We start from the raw sequence: 21,309 nt of genomic DNA, 5'->3' as shown, positions 1-21,309 counted from the left end.
TAAAAAATCTTAAGAAATAATAGTTATAGTAACAGTGGAAATGTACTAATTTTTTTTTTCCAATAGGAGAGCAATGGTTGTGTTTCATGATGACTTTACACATCCAAGGATGTTGCAGCGTTTATTCCATATATTCTCAGTCCTGAGCTTTTTTCCAGTGTAATATGGTTAATTGCAGCATCTTCCCATGGCTTGTCCACTCTTCTTTCATTCCTCAGCCCCTTTTTTTTCTCAGGATGGCAGAATTATGTTAAATAACTGTGAAATAATATTTCTTATGTCTGAATAATACAGTGCAGTAAAGTACAAGCTATATTAGAAAACCAAATTGTATCCATGTTTCTGAGGAAGCATTTTAAATTAGCCTGCACGTATTTTCTTAAGATGTGACAAAAGTATTGTAAATGCCCCACCCTCTTGTTTTTTGTAAGCAGGGGTGGGTTTGTCAGTGCTGGAATAATATAAAAATAACAGCATGAACATATTCTTGTAATTAATGCATTCTACTACAGTATTTCATTTTCATGACCATCTATCCACTGGAAGTCAGGTGCACATCAAGGTCAGAGGCTGGGACACTGGCAAGTGAAGGCACACACATTTCATTAGTCAAATATGAAAAGGTTGGCCTAATTTTTAGGCAGAGCTTCCTCCTATCATTTCCAGATTGTGCAGTGCTTTGCAGTAGCTGGTAAGCAGCATCTTTTCAGTATGCATAAACAGTTACTGGTGAGAGTAAGAGGCCTAATCCAGACAGTTGAAACTTACATGGTATAGTTCCTTACATGTCAGTATTAGTGCTATTAGTGCCTTGTTTCCTGGATTCTTTTACCCATATTAATAACACTACACCATGGAGCTCTCATATCTTCATTGCTTAAATCCTGTCAAAGCAGGTAATTACTGAGCAATATAAGCTATGTAGGCACTCGATAGTACACATGAATTTCGTTTTAAAGGTTGTTTCATTTTGTTGTTAACAGATCTCTCTATTATACTTGATACCTTTGCTGGCCATTTCAGAAAAGAGGCCAAGATAAGGATACCTTGCATGTAATGTAGTTTTTTACAGCTGTACAAAATAGATATGCAGTGGTTCTAAGTAGAACAATTGTGTTTTGTGTCTGCTTCATACAGCTACAAATGGTTTGTGAGTTAGTTGCAAGGCAGGCCACCTATTAGGTCTGTAGAAGCACAAGGATTTTTTCACCCTTTAAGAGAGATGAGTTAGCTGAGCTATGCTGGTATGTTCAGAAAATAGAATGCTTGCGTTTCCACTGCCTTTGATTTGTTCTGTCCGTAGTGAAAGAGAGAGCTGTATTTTCTTGGGTTGTCAATCCAGGACCTTTTGCAAACACTGATGTCATGAAGGGGAGAGGGAGAGGATAGTAAATATTTCTGAGTTTCCATTTTTCTGTATGTGATTTCAAGCAAATTAATCTCTTTTTATGCCCACTTGGAGATATTTCTGGCTTTCATCAGCTGCTGTTATCAAGAGTTTTAAGGCGTTAGTAAGTGTGAGGAATTTTTCAAGGGACAGCAAGACAGCAAGTGCTGAAATTTTTTAAGTTACTTGCTCATTATTATTTTAGAACTCCACTCAAGTTGCATTTCTAGATTTTTCTGCAAAAACTTGTGTCATCAGGTGGGACTTTCCTGTCACTTGTGTGTAACTGGTATAAGTTTTTGAGAGTGATGCCCTACCTTGTGGCAGGCTCACATTGACTGCTGTGCACAGCCAGCCTGCACTGAAGTTGGTGCAGTTCAGCTCAGATAAAGCGTTTGTTCAGTTGCGTGCACAGGGGGATTTGGGGCTTCCAAGATGCATGTCCATGGCATTTGTGTGAGTTCATCTGGGTTTGCCTGCTTTGTGCTCAACTGGCAGAGGGGTATCTCCCTCCCAACTGCATGTCCCCTCCTAATTAATCCATGGCAAAACATAAAAGACATAAGCAGCCATGTGTCTGTGCTCTGTCAAGAGAGAAAAAATATTTCCATTCACTTCGTTCTTATTTAATAACAACAGGGAAAATAGTAGCATTGATATAAATAATAGTAATGGGGACAATTTTATTTTTTTTTAAACTCCTTTCCTTGGGGGCCTGCCATGGAGCTCAGCAGTGCTGGGGAGGGGACTGAGTTGGATCCTTAATTACCATCTTCTCTTTTTCTCCTGCCCAGGGCAGAAGCTACCTGCTGCCTGTGGAATTGACCTGTCCACTGGTAGCTCTTCCAGGCTGAGGTAGACACATGTTCCATGGGCACTGTAAATGAATTCAGATAATAAAAAGGAAGCTTGGAGTAGCCAGCTGCAGCCTGAGCCTGCAGGCCCTGGATCCCTTTGAGCTGCTACCATGGCTGACTACAAGTGACGGTTGTCATGTGAGCAGGGAAGGAAGGCCATAAGGCAACTCTGGGAGCATATGCTTTATCTGCGTTAAGCTTTGCACACAGCCTGGGGAGAAGCATGGGGAAGAAAGGGTGAGGCAGATGCAGCCTTATGGAGCATGTCCCACCTCTGTTGCTTTTTTCCTGTGGCCTGTGCCCACCCACAGTCCATGGAATAGCGTGGCATCCTCCAGGTTAAAAAACACTGGAGCAGGACAATGCATTAGTGGGCCTATTTTCCTCCCCAATGCACTTGTATAACATGGTAACATTAATAGCAATTTATGTGCAAGCAGTGAAGGGAGGAGGCATTTTAGCTGAACTAAAGCTGCAGAATATTCACTCCAGAGTAGGAACAGAGCCACAGGATCAGTGCAGGACAGCCATTCTTCAAGAAGCACACTTCTAGGAAGTTATTGTTCCCACCTCAGCTCCACTTTCAGTTTCTTGAGAACTCAACAGAAGTTTGTAGAAGTCAAAGAAAGGGCCAACTTGTTCTGTTCGTTTCTCTGTAGGAGGGCACAGTTATACTCTGACTATATTTCTTTGTTCCTATTCCTTACTCCTGTTCTTTCACAACATTAAAATAATCAGGGTATTTTCTTTATAATTTTGAGATTCTGCTTCTGAGTGTTCTTTTTCTATACTAGTGCATCTAATCATCTAACTCCTACTGTCTCCTATCAACTGGTTTTTATTTTTTTTTTCAATGCCTCTTTTTACTAGAGGAGCATTAGTAACTGCAACCCTTTAACAGAGCCAGACATTAAGAGCATTAGATCCTACAAGCAACCTCTGGCCTAAGCTACTACCACTTTCAATTGACAAGTTAGACACAAGAGTAGGAAGGGGAACAGACAGGTGAAATGACCTGCCAGGAGTCTCACAGTATGGAAGCAGCAAAGTCAAAAATCAAATCTGAGCTTCCAACTTCCAGTGCATTGCTCCATCCATTTCTTTCTCTGCTACTCTGAGATTTCTCTTTCATAGTTCCTCCCTTTTTCAGAAAAATATAACTCTACCTTGAAGAACTATTTACCATTTTTTCCTGCTTCATAAGGAATGAGTAATAGGTTAGCCAGAACATCCACGTCCATTTGAGTCTATCATCTCCGTAAAAAAACTCCATCTGACCCTGCAAGACATTTAGGTATATATTATACTAATATTTATTAACTAACCATACTAGAGTACATGAAGTATACAATGTCAAGAATAGTGAAGCAATTGTCTGCTAATCTCTAAACTCAGTAGATTTTCCTTGTTCTTATAGAAGTATACTGCCGTACACAAAATATCGGGTCAGACCTTCTTGCCTGGTGTAGTGTAGCCCTTTGAGTCAGTCTAGTGCAAGCAAATCAATTTCCACAGCCACTGACACTCAAAAGCAGTGGGTCTGTCATTCACATCCAGTAACTTGGGATTCCTTCCCTTACTGACAAAGTCCCTGTTGAGAGCTGGGCCAAAGCATGGCAGCTTTCCCTCAACGCCACACTTCCAATTTTTACAATTCTGTTTTAATTCTCATGTAAACTGCAATAACATCTAACTGCTTTGAGCATAAAATGTAATTGGAACTCATATTTCAATTTTAGATTGTTTGCCCCTTATTACATTTTAGTGCTATCAAGTAGGTTTCTTCCTCTTCCACCCAAGGGTCTCTTTTTCATATCTCTGTTTCTGGTATTATTAAAGCATTTATTTTTTTGCTTGTTATTCTTTTTCTATAAATGTTCATGGTGCTTTAAAGAAACTACAGCTCTGTTCTAGTGTCTTTCTTCAACCTCCAGAGTACCACCAGAGACTTCAGAGCTACCTAACAAATATGTATTTACTTCTGTCTAGAAGAATGAGGACAATCAAGGAGCAAAAAGTGCTGAGCCTGGGAGGGCCACTGGTTAGCTAAAGAGGATGTTGTTGAGTCTGTGCTTGACAAGTGTCAAGTGCCTACAGTGACTCAAGTGAAAGAGCAGCACCCATGAGGTCTGAGCATGAATCCTTGCAGCTTGGTGAGCTTCCCAGAGGCATGTCTCACTGCCCCACTGCCACACTTGGAGTTATGTTCATCCTGAGTCCACAGCACGGTTTTTTTTTGGCCACACAATGTTGCTACCATTTGTAAAGTAAACAAAGCAAGTGACCATTTGACCCTGAATAACAAAAGTATGCATTAGTCATTGTACTACTCAAAGACAAGGTATTTGACTCTTAACTTGTTATATCTAGGGAAATACAGAGCATTGCAGATGTAACATTAGGGATCTTGTTCATCTCTCCAAAGAAGCAGAAATCAGGATTTTATTCCTTCAGGTGGTGACACAGTGAAGACAGTGAACACCACAAAGAAGTTCTGGCTCAGCTCCTGTCAAAGAGAAAAAAACACCCAATCCAGTGAAGCACAAAGATGGGGAACCACATCTAGTGTTTCCTTTTGGAAGCATTGCTTTTGTAATTAAAATTTCAAGCTTTACAGAAAGATGTAGGGTGGGGAGCAGATCTGGATGGATCTTGAGGCCTTCTAGGAGGAAAAACAGAAAAGGAAGGAATAAAAATTCATATCTTGGACTAGTAACACCTACTATAAATATTCTTGTAGGAGCAAGGCTGTGCACTGCTTCAGTGCATCCAGGTGAGAGGCCTCATGAGAGGAAATTAAATCAGAACATTGCATTGTTTCTGTTCCACTAGGTTCAAATGGAGAAGAAGGCGAAACTTTAAGAAGGGCACTTTCTCCTGCTCCTCCCTGTTCCAGCATGAGAATCCTTGTCAGGCCAGCCTGTAAGAACTGGCTCTTTTGGAAATATATGGTGTGCCTTCCTGTGTGCCTTCTTAATGGGGTTTTTCCCTGAAGTCAGCAGGTTCTCGTGGCTTTCCCCAGTGCCAAGTGCTGCAGCAAGGAAGATACTTTACTCTAGGAAGCAGGCAAATTCCACACTGCCTGTCTGCCAGCCCTACTTGGTTTAGCCCTCAAACACCAGTGGTGGGTATGCATTTCCCTTGTTCTGATTGTCTGCAGCTCTACCTTAAGCACTTGCTTGTGTTGAAATCTCTGTATCACTAGAAGTTACATCCTTCACTGGTTGTAATGCTGTGTCTCCTCCTAACTTTGTAAAAGGTAGAGCTGATCCATATTTTAAGTTTTAACTCCATCAGCAAAAAATCAGTTTGATAATACTAGCCCATTTCTTTTCAAATTATGATTTTTGTCAGTTGTTGGTTTGGGGGTTTATGTCTCTGAAGGGAAGGAGAGGTAGAAGTACCTATATTTGCATGCAAAATTTTAAATTTCCAAATGCTTTCAAAATTAAGCATTTTCATGTTTCAAATAAAAAAAAAAAACCTTAAAAGTGCTCCAACCTGAACATAGCATTTTTAGTACACTTTCCCTGGCCTTCAGCATCAATTTTCTTCAACAAATATTTTGGAAAAATAATCAGTCCAGTTTGACACAAGTGATCTGTTGTCTATTTTATTTTATTTTATTTTATTTTATTTTATTTTATTTNATTTTATTTTATTTTATTTTATTTTATTTTATTTTATTTTATTTTATTTTATTTTATTTTATTTTATTTTATTTTATTTTATTTTATTTTATATTTTTTACTTCCAACAATTCGAAAAATCAGAGGTTTGCACAGCCATGTCTTCATTTTTTTCAAATTGAAAATTTTCCTTGTGGAAGACATGCAGAGATCTGTGGTGAGATTTATGGTCTGTGATGAACTGGGTGTTCATAAAGAAACCTTAAAACTGTGACTCTCTTGAAGTCCTACTGAGAGCTCAAGTCATGCATGTTCAGCAGTGCTCAGATTAATAATTATTTCCCCTTCATATTCTTAAATTTCTATATGACTGTTGCTTCCACTCTACTTTTTCTGCTCATATTAAAGCCTTATTTTGAAAGGTACTAGAGCCCCTTACATCTAAAGCTAGGTCCCAGGTAAAGGAAGGTTTATAGATCTTCTGTTGATTTTGGGGGAACTGTTCATGCATATAAGCTTGAGCCTGTGCATGATCTTGGTTCTTCCAAAAAAGACCTGCCCAGAAACAAATGACTTTGGCTTCAAAGGTCTGACATTTTTTGTCTTTCTTGTGAAGCTGGAGCTTCACAACATACTTCTTGCTTCAAAACTGTACAGCTGGTGAACAAAATCCTAACAGTGTGAAAAGTAATGATAGACCTCGTTCACTACCACAGAATCTTCTCCTGTTATCATGAGTTTATAAATACTTGCCAGGATCTTATTTTGCAGTACAGGTGGTAACAGCTAGATAGAAGACCTGGTATGAGATTTCTCATTCAGACAGTGCTACATACCAATTTTTTGTTAATGGAAGGAATTGAGGGATTTAGTTTGTGTAACATTTGCTTATATAGCTTTAAGGTTATGATAATTTTTATTTGTTGTGCTTCTGAGTGCACATATGCAATGCTCTCTTTGCTTTCACTATTTCACAAATAAGCCTGAAAGAAGATGCTGAATTGTCAAAAAAAGTGAAGCCTCTCTCTGGCTGCCCCCACAAACTCAAACACAAAGTAGCAATGCTGTGTGAGCCCATTCTAAGAAGGGTGCTGTACTAAACCATGACAAAGTTATTGGAAAGGATCACATTCATGTCAATCAATGCTGGGTGGTCCTTGAACTCTGCCCTTGTATACCCTTTGGCGCTGGTATATAATTTAGATCTCAGTGTCTTTGTATCCAGACATGCAGGTGTAACAGGAGTGTGTGGATGAGTGGAGCAGAAGCTGTGCCCATGCACCCTCTTGTTTCCTTTCCTTACCACACAGGGTGTTAACTGCTGTGGGAAGTGTTATTTCCTTAAGGAAAAATACTCCTGGTATTTTATATCATACTTGACAGGAACCCCTTCACCTTACAATTTCAAATAAATACATTTCATTAATTTTTTTTCATATTTCTTATGCAACATGTGCCAAGCAGAATGTTTGTCTTCATTGAATTGTTTGAATTTGCTATGAAAATAAGTAAATAAAAACATTAAGTGTAAATGACATTTCCCTATGGACATTCTCATGAAAACAAGCAAACAAACAAACAAACAAACATACAAACAAACCAAAACCAAATAAAACTCAAGCAGCTGTCTGGCAAGAGGAAAATTGTATGGGTAAAAATATCTGCTTGCTTGATTCCACATGCAGCTGTTTTTCAGGGAATGGAAATGCTTCATTGTGAAGGCCTCTAACCTCATACAGGCAGAACCTTATTACATGAGGCTCGATTGTGGAGCTGTAATATGTGTTGGCAAGCACTTTCTCAGCAGGTACAATGATCTAAGTAAATGCCCACCAACACAAAAAAGGTCCTCACAGTTCCACCTGCCTGTTGATATACTTTCAGAGTGAATACTGGACTGAACTCCATTTTACACACAAGTTAACAAGCAGAAAGAGGTAAATACATGGAAATTGGGTGAGCATGCAGGCCTGAATACAGATTATTGCTGGGGGTAAATTCATTTACACAAAACATACATTCATGCAGCATGTTTGTGGAGTTCATGCCATGCACTCAGGGCTGGACATGACCAAAACACAACAGTTTTTCCTAATTTTGTGCCTTTCAACATAGGAAAGCACATGATTAAAACCAAATATATCCCTAAGGATTCAAACATTTAATTGGGGGACCCATTTCCAGAATGTTTTATCATGTTTCTGAAATGGGGAAGGGAAAACAAAGACACCATTAAGCTGTGGTGTACACAAACAGAAATGTGGACTGAAACTATTGGACATCAGTTATGATTGGAAAAAACTTACTGGGAGCTGGGACAAGAATCACTTCAGCTATCTGCTAGTTGAATAATTTGAGATGTTTTACAAGAATGAATTCTCTCATGAAGTACCACCAATCCAAATGAACTGGCAACAATGGCCTCAAAACAGTGCTAGGTGCAAGAGCCTCATCCCACAGGTGCCTCACCGAGCTGCTGTGAATGTCAGTGCCTCTAAATGGTTCAGCATCTGGATACAGCACGCACCTGGGAGGCTGTGGGCTTTCATGGCCTTTACTAACAGAATAGCTAGAGAATTAGACCTCTCCTCTAACATTCAAGTTAGGCCAAGTCTGTCTATAGTCCAATGAGAAAGTATATTTTAGGAAAATGAGAGTGCAGGGACCACCATATGTCAAAACTCTGTTATTGAAGTAGATAGTTATATCCTAAGGTTTCTTTGTAGTTCTCCTTTTGAAAGTGTTGCCTCTGTATTAAGTTGGTTTGATTTCTGATCATAAGCATTGCCCCCTGAGGAAGGGAAGAGAGGGGAAAAGTCTTGCTGACTGTTGATATGTTGTGTTTTCTGCTGAGATGTTCCGTCACAGGAGAAAAGGCTGGAACACCCCTTGTCCTCCAAGACACATTCAAGCAGGAATATCGGGCATACTCTGTTTCATGTAATTTCACCACTTTAACTTCCCTTTTGTCTGCATTGGCTTTTTAACCTGCTCACACTTGGGTGGAAATGGTCCATTGTCCACTTATTTATTTTATTACTTTGCATATTTCAGAATCTCTATGCTGAACACAGCCTCTGCAGCACTTTTAATCAAGGGAAAATGAGTTTGTTCACATTTATACTCCTTTATTATTTAGTGCTAGTAATAGATAGAGAATCCTTCCTCAAAAGAAGTTTTTATATAATCAACTGAGAAGGTTTAATGAAAAGGCCCAAAAACTTTTTAGGCATTTTCCTGTTACCATGAATAATGATGCACTTTCTGTAAGGGTAGTATTAGATTTTGGCTAGAAAATTGCATGGTTGCTACCTTCCCTGTTACTGTTCATCACCTTCCCAAGTAAAGGCCTAGCTGGTGACATCTTATTGCTGTTTTTGTTAGAATACAACCTCTCATTTGAAATATTTCTTTGACCTCTTGTTCTCCAGCTTTATTCAGAGCTTTTACAATGACACTGAAGAAAGTCCAGTGTGTGATTTTGTCAGATTCTTATCCCTGCACAGAAATCTGTAGGGGTAGCTTGCTTTCCTTATGTCAGTAACCAAATACATACATTGACAATGGAACTAATTTTTCTTTTGCAAAACTATTGTATGCTTTGAGAAATTTTGTGTACTGCTTGCTAATTGATTTTATGCTGAACAGGCATGTGTGTATGTGTGAAAAAACGGGGAGAAATATCATGCAGTATTCAAAAGTTTCAATGTAGTAACTGTCCTAGGCCACTTTTGGACTCCTTTATGAATGATGTAGTATTTTAGCATAATAATAAAAGGAAGGTCAATTTCTTTAGGTGTTCTTTTAGAAGCCCTCATTTTCTCACTATCCATGGATTCAGAGATAATACAACAAGGATGCTAGCACAGACTGTTTCAGCATTTAGCCTTTCACAGCACATGGTGCTTGATAATAGCATCCTGTTGATCTTTGTCCTCTGTATTAGGCTCTGTAAAAAGCTGTTAGGAAACAGTTCTAGTGCTGGGGGCTGATGAAGGCATAGGATGCTGCTGTGTCTTTGTTTCAACCAGGGATTTTATGGAAGTATTAAAGGATTATTTCTTATCTCTGGCTAAATCTAAAGTTTCATTCCCCAATGCTATCAAACTAACACCTTTCTTTAGTATAATGCATACATACCTTTGCAAATATTTTAAAAACAGTCATCCATCATGTGTTGTAACAAAAAACTAACCATCAAGAAGCAGACTTTCTAGCTTATTCTCCAAGGGTGGAATTCAATTATGCAGAGGAATAAAACAATGTTTATGTACCACCCAAGTCTCTCGTAGTCCTGTTTTTGCTGACTTTTTACACACAGGTAAACTCTACCACAAAGAAACAATTTTTGGTGGTGTCTGAATGGCACAGTCAATTAGATTTTGTCTGTAGAACCTTCCTGTGTGTGGAAGATAGAGGAGATGCAGAGTGGAGTTTTATACCCAGTGGGCCAGTCAGGGGAACTTCTGCAACTCCTTCCAAAATCAACAGAATGGCTCCTTCGCTCACTCCCTGTTTCACTTGCTAAGCCACAGTTTTCTGATATTTTCAGGCACTCATATTCTCCATCTTGGAATCCCCACAAGGTTGGATTTCATAACAAAATTATGAAATCATTAATTTAAATTTGGGTAGACAGAAGAGAGCAAGGTGAGTAGTATCTTTTCCTTGCTAATCTTGTTGGGATGCTGAAGGTTTGCCAAAAATTACTTGAGGTTTCCATGGATAAGGTGTGAGTGAAGACTGCAGCAGCTTGAAGTGGTGTGAAGCAAAGTGATGTGTTCGTTTTGTAGGTTTTTCTTCTTAATTCAGTGGAAAATAGCACTATCCTAGTACCACTCCCTCAGCTGTTTGTGTTTTAGCAGTGAGTGTCACCTACTTAAAAATGCTTGATATTATCCTCAGTAAATGACATCTTGTAGTCCAAAGCAATCTGTTGTTCCAGAAAGGTTCCTGTGTCCTTGTAGAGAGCTTACACCACCTTGCAGACCTGACACAGAGCCCTTGAAGTAAACAGAAAGCCTCAGTGACCTCAAGGGTTTAGATAGGGAGCCCTGTGAACTCCACAAGACAGGTAAGACCACCAAAAGCACCCAATATCTACTGACAGTCAGTAGGTCTTCATCTCCAAATCACTTGGATGACTGAAAATATTTATCCCAGGGCTGGCTGTACATTCTCAGCAGTACAGAGCACATAAATGGTACTCAATGAATAACATAAAAATTTTGCTAAGTACAAAAATATTTCTGTTCAGGAAAATTATAATTTTATGCTCTTTCTATTTTTTTTTTTTTTTTTTTGTCAATATCTTTGTAAGCATCCCTTTGGCTATAGTATTTTCTTAAAGTGCAAATATGTACTATGTGTCAAAATAAAATATTTATTGAATATATTTACTTTGTGTCTGTTAAGAGAGGATTCTGAAGTGCTTCTTTGTTGCACCTGTTGAGGCCATTTTACAGTCTCCCTTGCCTGGAGACAATGAAAATTTGAATCTTCACAGTTCTGCTAACAGAAATTGTTGAACAGGACTTGAATTGAGCACAAGCATTCACTGTTGCTGTCACTCCAGGAACAAACACAGAGCCACTTAAATCCTCAGGGTGTGGATAGTTGTCTCTACCAGCTCCAGTCCTCATTTGTGTGTGGGATGATATTAAACAGTACTGCAGACTGAGGGGTGCAACTCATCCACGGATGCCTGAGGTGAACTGTGGCTTTCCTGATGTTCCCAGAGGAGGCAAAATTCAGGGATTGGTTTCTTTGCTTCTCTCTTTCTTGTAATAATCCAAGGAGAAGAGTGTGAGACAGTGGAAGATGGAGACTTTCACACCATGGCCTACATCCCCCAGACACTAGAATGGTTTTGTAGATGACTGTGACATTACTGAATGTATGGACCCTTATGACCTCTGAGAAGAAAAGGGAATGTACCTTTCCCCAGCCTCTGGGGAATCTGCATAGTACCTAAGAAATTGAAGAAAATTCAGGCATTGGCAGAAGTTCAAAAGACCAGCCTTTGGTCCCCACAACTGGACCTTCCTGTCAGACAAATTTACTCTGAGGCAAGGAGCAAGCTGGAATGCAGACACAGACAGCAGCAGATACTGGGTTTATTCCATAGAAAGTGATAAGTTGGTGACAGCTCATCAGGGAGCAGGCAAGGCACCCTCCCAGAGCCTCAATGTTCATGTAAGCACCACCAGAGTGGATGTGGGCATTGGAAGCTCAGACCTTGGCTTCATGTGCAACTCCACCTGGAGATGCCTGGCACTGCAGCTATTGCCATCTTCTGGGGTTGCTTCACAAGGTTCCCTCAGTCCTCTCTCCATGGCTTTCCCTGAGTATCTGTTAAAACAGGCGGCCATGAGGCATTTTAAGTGTCTTGCAAGAGGTGAAGGATGAGCAAAGGCATTGTTATCCAGTTATGTGCTGTAATTTGGATTAAAAATGTAGAACTTTGGGCACAGTTTTTAAAGGAGAATCTATGAATGACTAACTGGACCTGTGTACAGACTCATAACCAAAGGGTTTGTGAATGGGGAGATTAAGTTGCATTGTAGCTCTCTTTGTTAAGTGATTGGGTCCTTTGAATACATAAGCAATAGATTCTAAGGCCTAGAACAAGTAAAAGTAGGTGGTGATTCAGTTTAGGCTAGATGTCCTCCAGCTGCTACTGTAAGTGGTGAAGAGACCTGCAGGCTCTTGAATTGAATTGAATTCACCTTGGACCTGGACCCACTCTGGATTTCTTTTGCTGGTTGCTCAGCTCCCCTTACTGTTTGGATACAGAATCTGATGGGAGTGTCTTTTGTCAGAGTTACGTATGTGCCAGAAGTGAGTGGTGTCACAGTTCCATTTAGCTTTCCTGTATGAAGATTTAGAAGAACAGAGAACCTAGAAAATGCTAATTTCCTGCCTACCATATTTAAATTTCCTATCCACCTGATTTAAATTAAGCATACAGGGATGACTGCCTCAAATAATCTAATTTATACAGCTCAAACACATTCTTCAACCCAAGACCCAATTCAACAACTGTTTTATTTCCTCACCCTGTCACAATCATTGCAACCATCAATACCATGCAATTATGCTTAGTCTAACACAGGACACCAATTATTTTTGCTGATACAGTGGGATATTGACTGCCAGAGAATGGGAGTGGACGTCTATCAAACTAAGGAAAGCAAACTAAAGAAAGCAAATAATGACTGGTCCTTCAAACAGTAATTCTAATTTCTGAAAAAGCAAAGAAATATCAACTCTTTCTTTTATCTATTTGTATCATATCATACAGAAAGAGGTCTTAACATTCTTTGAAAGCTTCTCAGAAGCTTTCACATGAGTTATGCAAAAAAGCTGCAGCTGACACATAAAAAGTCTTTAAAACAATTCTGCAACTGTAGCAAGATCCACTGGGATTGAATAAGGCAATCTTTAATTATAGCCCCCCTGAAAAGCTATGGATAGGCAGAATGTTTCCTGAGTTTGGCTAGACCTTGAGAGCTGTTTGTGAAGACAGCCCTTTCATGTGTTGTAATGGGATTTAGCCAGCTACAGGGATGAGCTTATGCAGCTGCCAGTGTGATCAGAACCAAAGTCCCTCTGTGGTTGATTTTGAAAAGATTTAATGTATGTGCACACTTGCAGGCAGAGCCCTCATATTGAAATAAATACACCTCTGTGAGGTATAACCTCAAGTTAAGCATGTCCACATGCTTTTGCAAGAAGGATCTGATGTGTGAATATGTGCAGGAAATCTGCTGAGTAGCTCCTCAGTTCACTTCAATCAGAAACTATGTTAAAAAGTCTATCTGTATTGCTCTAGAATTTTACTGTTAGCTGTATAAAAAATAACATTTTCTTGCAAAAAAATTCCTGTTGTTTTAGCAGGTTTTTTTTTTTTCTTTGACAGAAAATGTATTGATCTGATCCTGGGAAAGTGAATGTAGTGCTCAACAGAACTGTTCCTGCCATATAATTTTGATGTTCATAAGGTTGTGTCATATTTCATATGAAAAGACTCTGTCAACTTCCACTGACTGTTGAATCTTAAAATGATTCATCCACGCAAATATATTTTTCAGGAAAGCTTCTGAAGCAGAAAACTGATTTCATTGCAAAATAACAATTTAATTAAACATATGTTTATTTTAGATGTATGTCTCTCTATATATTTATTTTCTATTTTTTTATTATTTTGGCTCCTATGGAAATTCAATGTTTAACATAATATGGAAAAGGAAATTCATAGGAAATAATATATTTTGAAGAATAAACTTGTAAAAACATGTATTTCTGTATTGTAACTTTACTGTCTACTTATAACTAAAGAAATAATGAAAGTTAATGTGTGAAATAGTTATAAAAATTGTCAACATTTCTCACTTTTGAATCAGTCAAATTTTATATTTCCAATAATCTCAATCCAAGTTTTTTCTTCAAATTTTCATCTCAGTATATCTGAATGTTTTTGCCAGCCAGATTTCCTATGTACCAATGTAAAATTTGATTTCTATTCCTGCCTTTTACAATTTCTCTTGCTCTTCATGGGAGGAACCATCCATAATAAACTAGGAGGGGAGAGACTGGTTCCACTGGCAGCAAATTAAGCTTTTCCAGTTAGTTGCCTAAAGTTAAAGGTTTTGGCCTCAAGACGTAGTTACAGATAAGGATGCTGAGGTTGGTGTTAAGCCATTGGCTTCAGTGGGGGCACATTTCCTCCTCAAAAGTTTAATTTCAGTAATGTTTTGAAGTATTTGTGTGATTAGATGTATACAGACATGCACACACAAGAGGTTCCTCTCACTCATTTTTAACATGGAAGAATGCAGGGTACGCTTAAAGTAAGAGTGCATGAAGGTGGTGTTCTTTGGTAGGTTTTATATTTATAAATACAGATATAACTTGCAATGAAATTTTCACCTTTTTTTTTTGTTCTCACTCAGATAAAAAAAATAAAAATCAAAAACTTTTTCATAAAGAAAAAGACTTTCCCCAGCTTGTCTCTGTCTGTGTCGTCAGGACCACTGTCTCACTCATGTGTGACGTTTTATTTTCCCATGAAGCTTTGATAGGAACTAAACACAGAAACTTTAATTAATTTCTTAGTCCCACACCAGTCAGTATTTTAGAAACTTAAGGCCAAATTTGCTATTAAGTGTTACAAAGGTCATTGTTGCATAAAGCCACAATTTCTTCAGAATAGGTATATTACTATTTTAAAATTTTCTAGCCTTTAAAGCTAAGCTTACCATTTTGTGACCTGCTGCATGTTCATATGTTGTAGTACTCGATTTGAAAGCTGGGCAGACTAGAAGTGAGTGCAATTCAAATGTGCCAATCCAAGTGAGACCAATTTGGAAAACTGTACCTAGATAAAACCAAAATCATATAGTAACCCAGTTTGGGAGTGACCTCAAAAATGTAGACACGTTTTTATATCTGCTCTTAAAGAACAAAAGAAGGCCCAGCACAAGTATTTTATATCACTAAAATATCTTGACATCATTAAATTGGATTTAAAGTGGTGTAAAGACCTTGAAACTGGCTGATTGACTTCACCTTTGCTGACACTGACACTGAGCTATAGATTTTCAAAATGAAGCACCATAAACCTCTTGCAAAGCATGAAGACCTGAAAATTTTAGCAGACATTTTCCATGAAATGTCTGCAGATGGAGACAAAAAAAATATCCTGTAGGTAATGGTGCACAGACAGTCTAATTCTGCTGCAGTAGCTGGATGAATCCTCACCACATTGATATGGATTCTAATCAGTAATAAGATGGAGCAGAGAAATACATCCCAATATTGACTGAGGCCTTCAGTGGATAATTTTGGTTGCCATTTAGAGTCCATGACACAGAATTTCAGTTCACAGATGCAAAAACCTTTCGAGAGAGTGATGTTACAAATTAGGCACCTCAGAAGCCATGATCTGAAAAAAAGCTACTCCTCCCCTAGATGTAACTTTTGAGGTTTCTTCCCTGTTTAAGGGCTGTTTCCCCCTGTCATCATTTGCATTAGTGCAGAGGAAAAGTGCTGTGCTGCCCAAGAGGAAGGCTGTGGCTTTTTGCTCAGTGCAGTTGTTCTAAGCAGCTTGGACATCTTCTTGTCCTGTTGAGTAGTTATATGTTATTTCTACAGACCTGCTGGGTCATGGATGCTCTTTGAATGTTTTATTTTATTTTCAGTTGCTAAATCAGTTAAAAGAAGGAGTGATATAACACTGTCCTAAGATCACTATTCCAAGTGAGCAATTGCTGCTGTAGTTGCCATAGGGATACTGAATGAATGCAGATGAGGTAGGAGATATCCAGAAGGCTCTGTGAACATGAGTTTTCCTTCAGCAGCCCAGTGTGACCAGAAGATGGGAGATTTCTGCACTTCCATAATGCTGGGCTGAAATGGACATCTGGCTGTCAATGTGCTCCTTCAGCCAGAATCATGGTCACCTTGCTCACCATTAAAAATGGAATTTGGCCTCTTAGGTGATTTTAAAGCATTACCACGAGTTTCCTAGGAGCAATACTTAGAAACAGCTACTTGCTGTGAAGACTAAAATACCACCAATACTGCATTTGTAATAAATCCACCAAGGAGAAGTGTGGAAGCAGCATACATATGAGACCAAGTAGTGTATTTGGGGACTGATAGAATCTAATTTTAATAAACTAATATTTGTAGAGGAATAGAACCTCAACAGAGGAAGGAGCTATAATATAGGAGGTGTTCAACGCTATGACAGAGACAAACAGTCTTTCCATGGATAAGTGAGCTGCCTCTCAGTTCAACTTGTTGATGACAAGGGGTGAAAGTGGTCAGCTTCATGGAAAAATTTAGTGTAGCTGTGTATTTGCTTCTACTCCAAACAGCATTGAGTCAAGGCACTAGTCATTATGAAAATGGCCTGTAAATGCAATGACTTTCTTGCCTAAACATCCTCAGAAAACACTGGTGAACTTCCATGATAACTCGGTCACATACACTGGCACTCACAAACTCTACCCTTGGAGCACCATTTGCTCCCCACCTGCTCATGGAAAGAGATGGATTCTGAATGGGTGTATTTCCATTGTTTCCAGAGAAACTGTAGTGATTTGCTTCAGGTCACTTAGACTATCAGCTCAGACTTTCAGCCACCAAAATGCAAATTTTTGCTGGGAAAAACCATGCTGGCTGGGTGTAGGCTGCAAATCTAATGCTGTTTCAAAGTGGTGTTATCCCAAGCACTGTGCACTGGATGTGTTAACAGAATCAGATACTCTTGAAAGGATTAACTCTAGATGGTATACCCAAGTTTGAGCCAGGATAATTAATTTGAAGTAGTGAAAGGTATGAATGGGATTTTATGAGAACAGATGTAAGCATTTCCCAGCTAAATGGAATATAGTTATAGCAGCAAAGGGGTAATCAGAAGACATGTGGTTCACTGATAAATAAAAACACAAAATCTAACATGTCTTGCTCAAGAGTGGACTAGATGGCAGTAGTCTCTGTATTCCCACTCACAAAAATACTGTGTGTCCTTTATATTCACAGCACCTCTAAGCTTAAAGCTCTGCAACTTCTAAAATGTCCTTCCCTCTCCTCATTTTTAGGTATTTTATGGTATTATTAACACTATGAATTAGTACCTTTCAAAGTTGTCTGATGGAGGTTAATTAATCCCTTTTAAACCATTCAAGATTTAATTGAAATAAACAAACATTATCATATCTATCTTCCAGCTGAAGGAGATGAATCACAGAAAAGTTAAGTTGCTTCTAAAGTCATAAAACAAGTCAGTAGGCAAATCAGGAGGAGAGTAAGCAGCCCTGGACTTCTAGACTCCCACTGTAATGATTACATTACCCTGGCTTCCTAGAACCAGTATGTCTGAATGAGATAATTTTATTCAAATGAGTTCTCAATTATATTCACTTTTAGACTTGATTTCAGTATTGCTGTAGCCAGTGGGAAAACAGCAGCAGAAGATTTTGGTGCTAATGTATCCTTTTCAGTGGAAGGGAAGACTACTGTGAGACGGTGTGGGTGAAATAATTTTCCTAATGGGGTATTTTAAAAATGTTAGCACGTGTTAATATTATAAACTTGCAAGAAAGGCCAGGTGCTGTCTTGTGGTATGATCTCACCTTCCTTGTGAATGAGCCTTTAACACATCTCCGATTGCCGTGGTCAGGCACACCTCCCTCCACCTGCTCTCTGGGCTATCCAGCCTCGCCATGTCCACAGACATGGATAACAGACAGATAAGGATGGGTAATACCGATGCAAGAAGGGTCCCTTGACCGTTCTTTGTGGACCCTCCCCTGCTTTCCAGTGCTTGGTGACAGTGAAGGGAAGCCAGGCAGGCAGACAAGCGTGGAGGAGAGCTGCTGTCACGCATGGGTGGTGATGCAGCTCCTGCCTGGGGACTGATGGAGGGGGAAAGGCCCCCCGAGATCTGGTGCTTGATGCAAGTGACCCCAGCCAGCAGCAAGCAGGGTATGCTGCAGGTCCTTCAGGGACAGTGGCCTCTGCAGGATTTGTGCTGAGTACCTAGCCTCAAACCAGCCCTTGGGGCTGCACAGTAGACTGAAGTAACATGGGCAACAACTTTCTGAAAGATGCTGAACATACCCTCCATCACCCCAAGGAGCAAAACCATCCCGGGGCAGGTCTACCAGGCCCTCCTCCTGCTCTCTTCCTGAGGCAATAGGATAACCATCTGCAGCACTCTGATATGTCAGCACTAAACACCCAGTTTGTTCATGACATGCTTTATCCACCATTCTGCACACAGCCTATTGACACGTGACAGTGGCAGCAGGACCGCAGCGATTTTCCTGATTTCTCCTGTTTATTCCTGGTTTCCACTGGCACAAGATAAATGGATCATTGCTAGGCAGCTTTTTACAGAGTGGCTGGACCAGCAGTGGAAGGAGAGGGAGCTCAGATTTAATTTCTGCTTGAATTATATCAGTGATGAAAAGGCCTTGTGCTAAACTTCTGTGATGGTAGACTTTCCCCCTGCTGGAAGTAGTTTAGACCAGACAATTGAATAACCCTTCCTATTAAGAGAAGATTTAAAATATCTTAATCAATGCAATCATACACACAAAAATTTCAGTGTAGCTGTAATCCTCATTAGCACATGACACCATGCGTAATTTCACCTGCAATTACCTGGATAGACCATGTAATTATGCCACATAATTACTTGTGCATTTTACAAATGAAGTTGTGTGTCTGCAGCTTAAGATGATGTAGCTCTTTCATGTCAACCAAAATCTTCTGGTGCATTTTCCACCATACATATGTTCTTGTTATTTAAAAGCAAGGGCCAGAAGTTGAAAATAGTCAACCAAGAGTGCAAGAAAAAAATGAAACATTTTGGTTTAGGCAGTGAATTTTGCTTTAGGAAGTTAGGATCAATCGGTGAAATTTATTGGCAGATGCTTGTTTAGAACCTGTAAACTATTATAAATTAAACCTGTTATGGTTGGTATCTGTCAAGCCTCTTAATATGCTCTAGGCTCTCTCTGAAAGCATAAAGAGATGAACAAATAGGAAATTCCCAGGCAGGAAATATGCCAGGCCATGTTCTCAATTGTATCTAAATCTACTCAGTGCAGCAAATAGCAGGAATTACACTGGTGTCAGTTATAATTCCCAAATACATTGTGATAATCTGCTTCAGTCTCCACATAGATTTACAGTATAGACCTTATCATAGTTTACACTATGGAAAAACAAGACTACCTCTAGAGGCCAGCTGTGTCAACTCTGGCTGCTGGACTGCTGCCCAAATTGAATGGGCAGTGCACAGATATCACCCATAAAGACAAAAGGCCTGATAGGCCATTGCCTTGTATCTTACCCTGCCCTCTAATTGTATTTGTTCAAATAGAAGCAGGTATAAAATGCCACAGGTCTGATTGCATTGGTCTGCAGTCCCATGTAGGGAGTGGGAGGAGAGTCTTACAACTGACTGATGCTGCATTGATTTGTCATTCAAAAAAAAAAAAAAACCAAAAAAAGAATATGATCTCAGAGAGAACTATATTAAAAATATATTTCATATGACCTCACTCAAAACATTTTATTCTGGGTTAGCATCTTTTAATCATTTTATTGTTTCCTCAACAAGAAGAAAGCAGTTTTATAACAAAAGCAGTTAGAGAAAAGAATTTAGTTGGAATAAAACCTGCTAAGAAGAAATGCAGTCATTCACTAATGCAGTGAAACAAAGTCAAGTTCACACAATGTTTTCCTCATCCCAAATACAAGGTATGTGCCAAAACAAATTTAGGTGATTAATATGCTTACTAGTAGTGCCAGGTCAACCTTATTTTCAGTAAGTAACGCAGCCCTTAAGTTCCCACAAAACAAAGCCCACTGCAGCGGGTAGGAGCTCAGCCCCATACACATGGGACAAAAGGTGAGGTACACAGAAAGGGAAGCCACCAAGACAGCTCTAATCCCAGCCACTGGCTCACTCTTTAGAAAATGATGCAGTTTTAATGGGTGCACTTTCCCTGGAAGGTGTGAGTAGCTCAGCATTTCCTTGTGTATCTTCTAATGGTTGCAAGTAGCTGGATCTTGCTCTCTGTTGGGGGCAAGGATATTTGGACAAGATAAAGAGAAAATATACAAAGGAAATGCCCAGAGACAGAAATTGCAATACCTTTTCTGTGTGTCATGAAAGTTAATGTCAGTCTAGAACTCACAACATTTGGCTTTCTGAATGGGCTCCTGGTTGCCCATTAAAGAAGAATGAATTCAGGTGAACCACCATCACCAGTTTTCTTTTGGGTGCTAAATCAGACCAGGGTCAGCTGAAACCAAAACTTCTTTTATTAAAAGGACCTTGTGAGAGTCTTAGCCCCAGTACTGGTCAGTTCATTCTCAAAAATATTGGTAACATATTTGTAGAGGCATAAAAAATCTAAGCAAACTCTTTTGCCATTTTTTGTGAACATCTATTTATACTTAAGCTTCAGAATTCCTCAGCAATTTTGCTCCTAATTTAGATTACAATTTGCTTTTCTATTTTTTAATAGCCGAGGCTGATATTTAAAAAGACATTTTAAGTGTTTACTTCTTAAACAGTTTTAAAAACATATCCAAGGTCCTGTTTTTTCATGTAGAAATAAGAATTTACAGTATTGTACTGGATAAAGTCTACAATGAAACCTCCTGTCACTATATCTGTAGCAAAGTGACAAGATCTATTTCATGCAGTAATTTAAATTTGTAGATCTCAAAGCCCTTGAGGAAAGGGGCTGTAATCATCAACACTGATGATCGCTGCTGATGGGGAACCTCAGGAGATAAAGGGATTCAGTGAAGGTCATGCAGCACACCAAGACCTGAACTGCACCCTGCTCTCCTTGGAGCTAGGCCAGCACTCGATCCCATGGGTGCTGCTGTGCTGCTGCTTTCA

Source organism: Parus major, chromosome 1 (genome assembly GCF_001522545.3).
Source record: "Parus major isolate Abel chromosome 1, Parus_major1.1, whole genome shotgun sequence".
NCBI lineage: Eukaryota > Metazoa > Chordata > Aves > Passeriformes > Paridae > Parus > Parus major.
Note: the sequence above shows the minus strand (reverse complement) of the source record.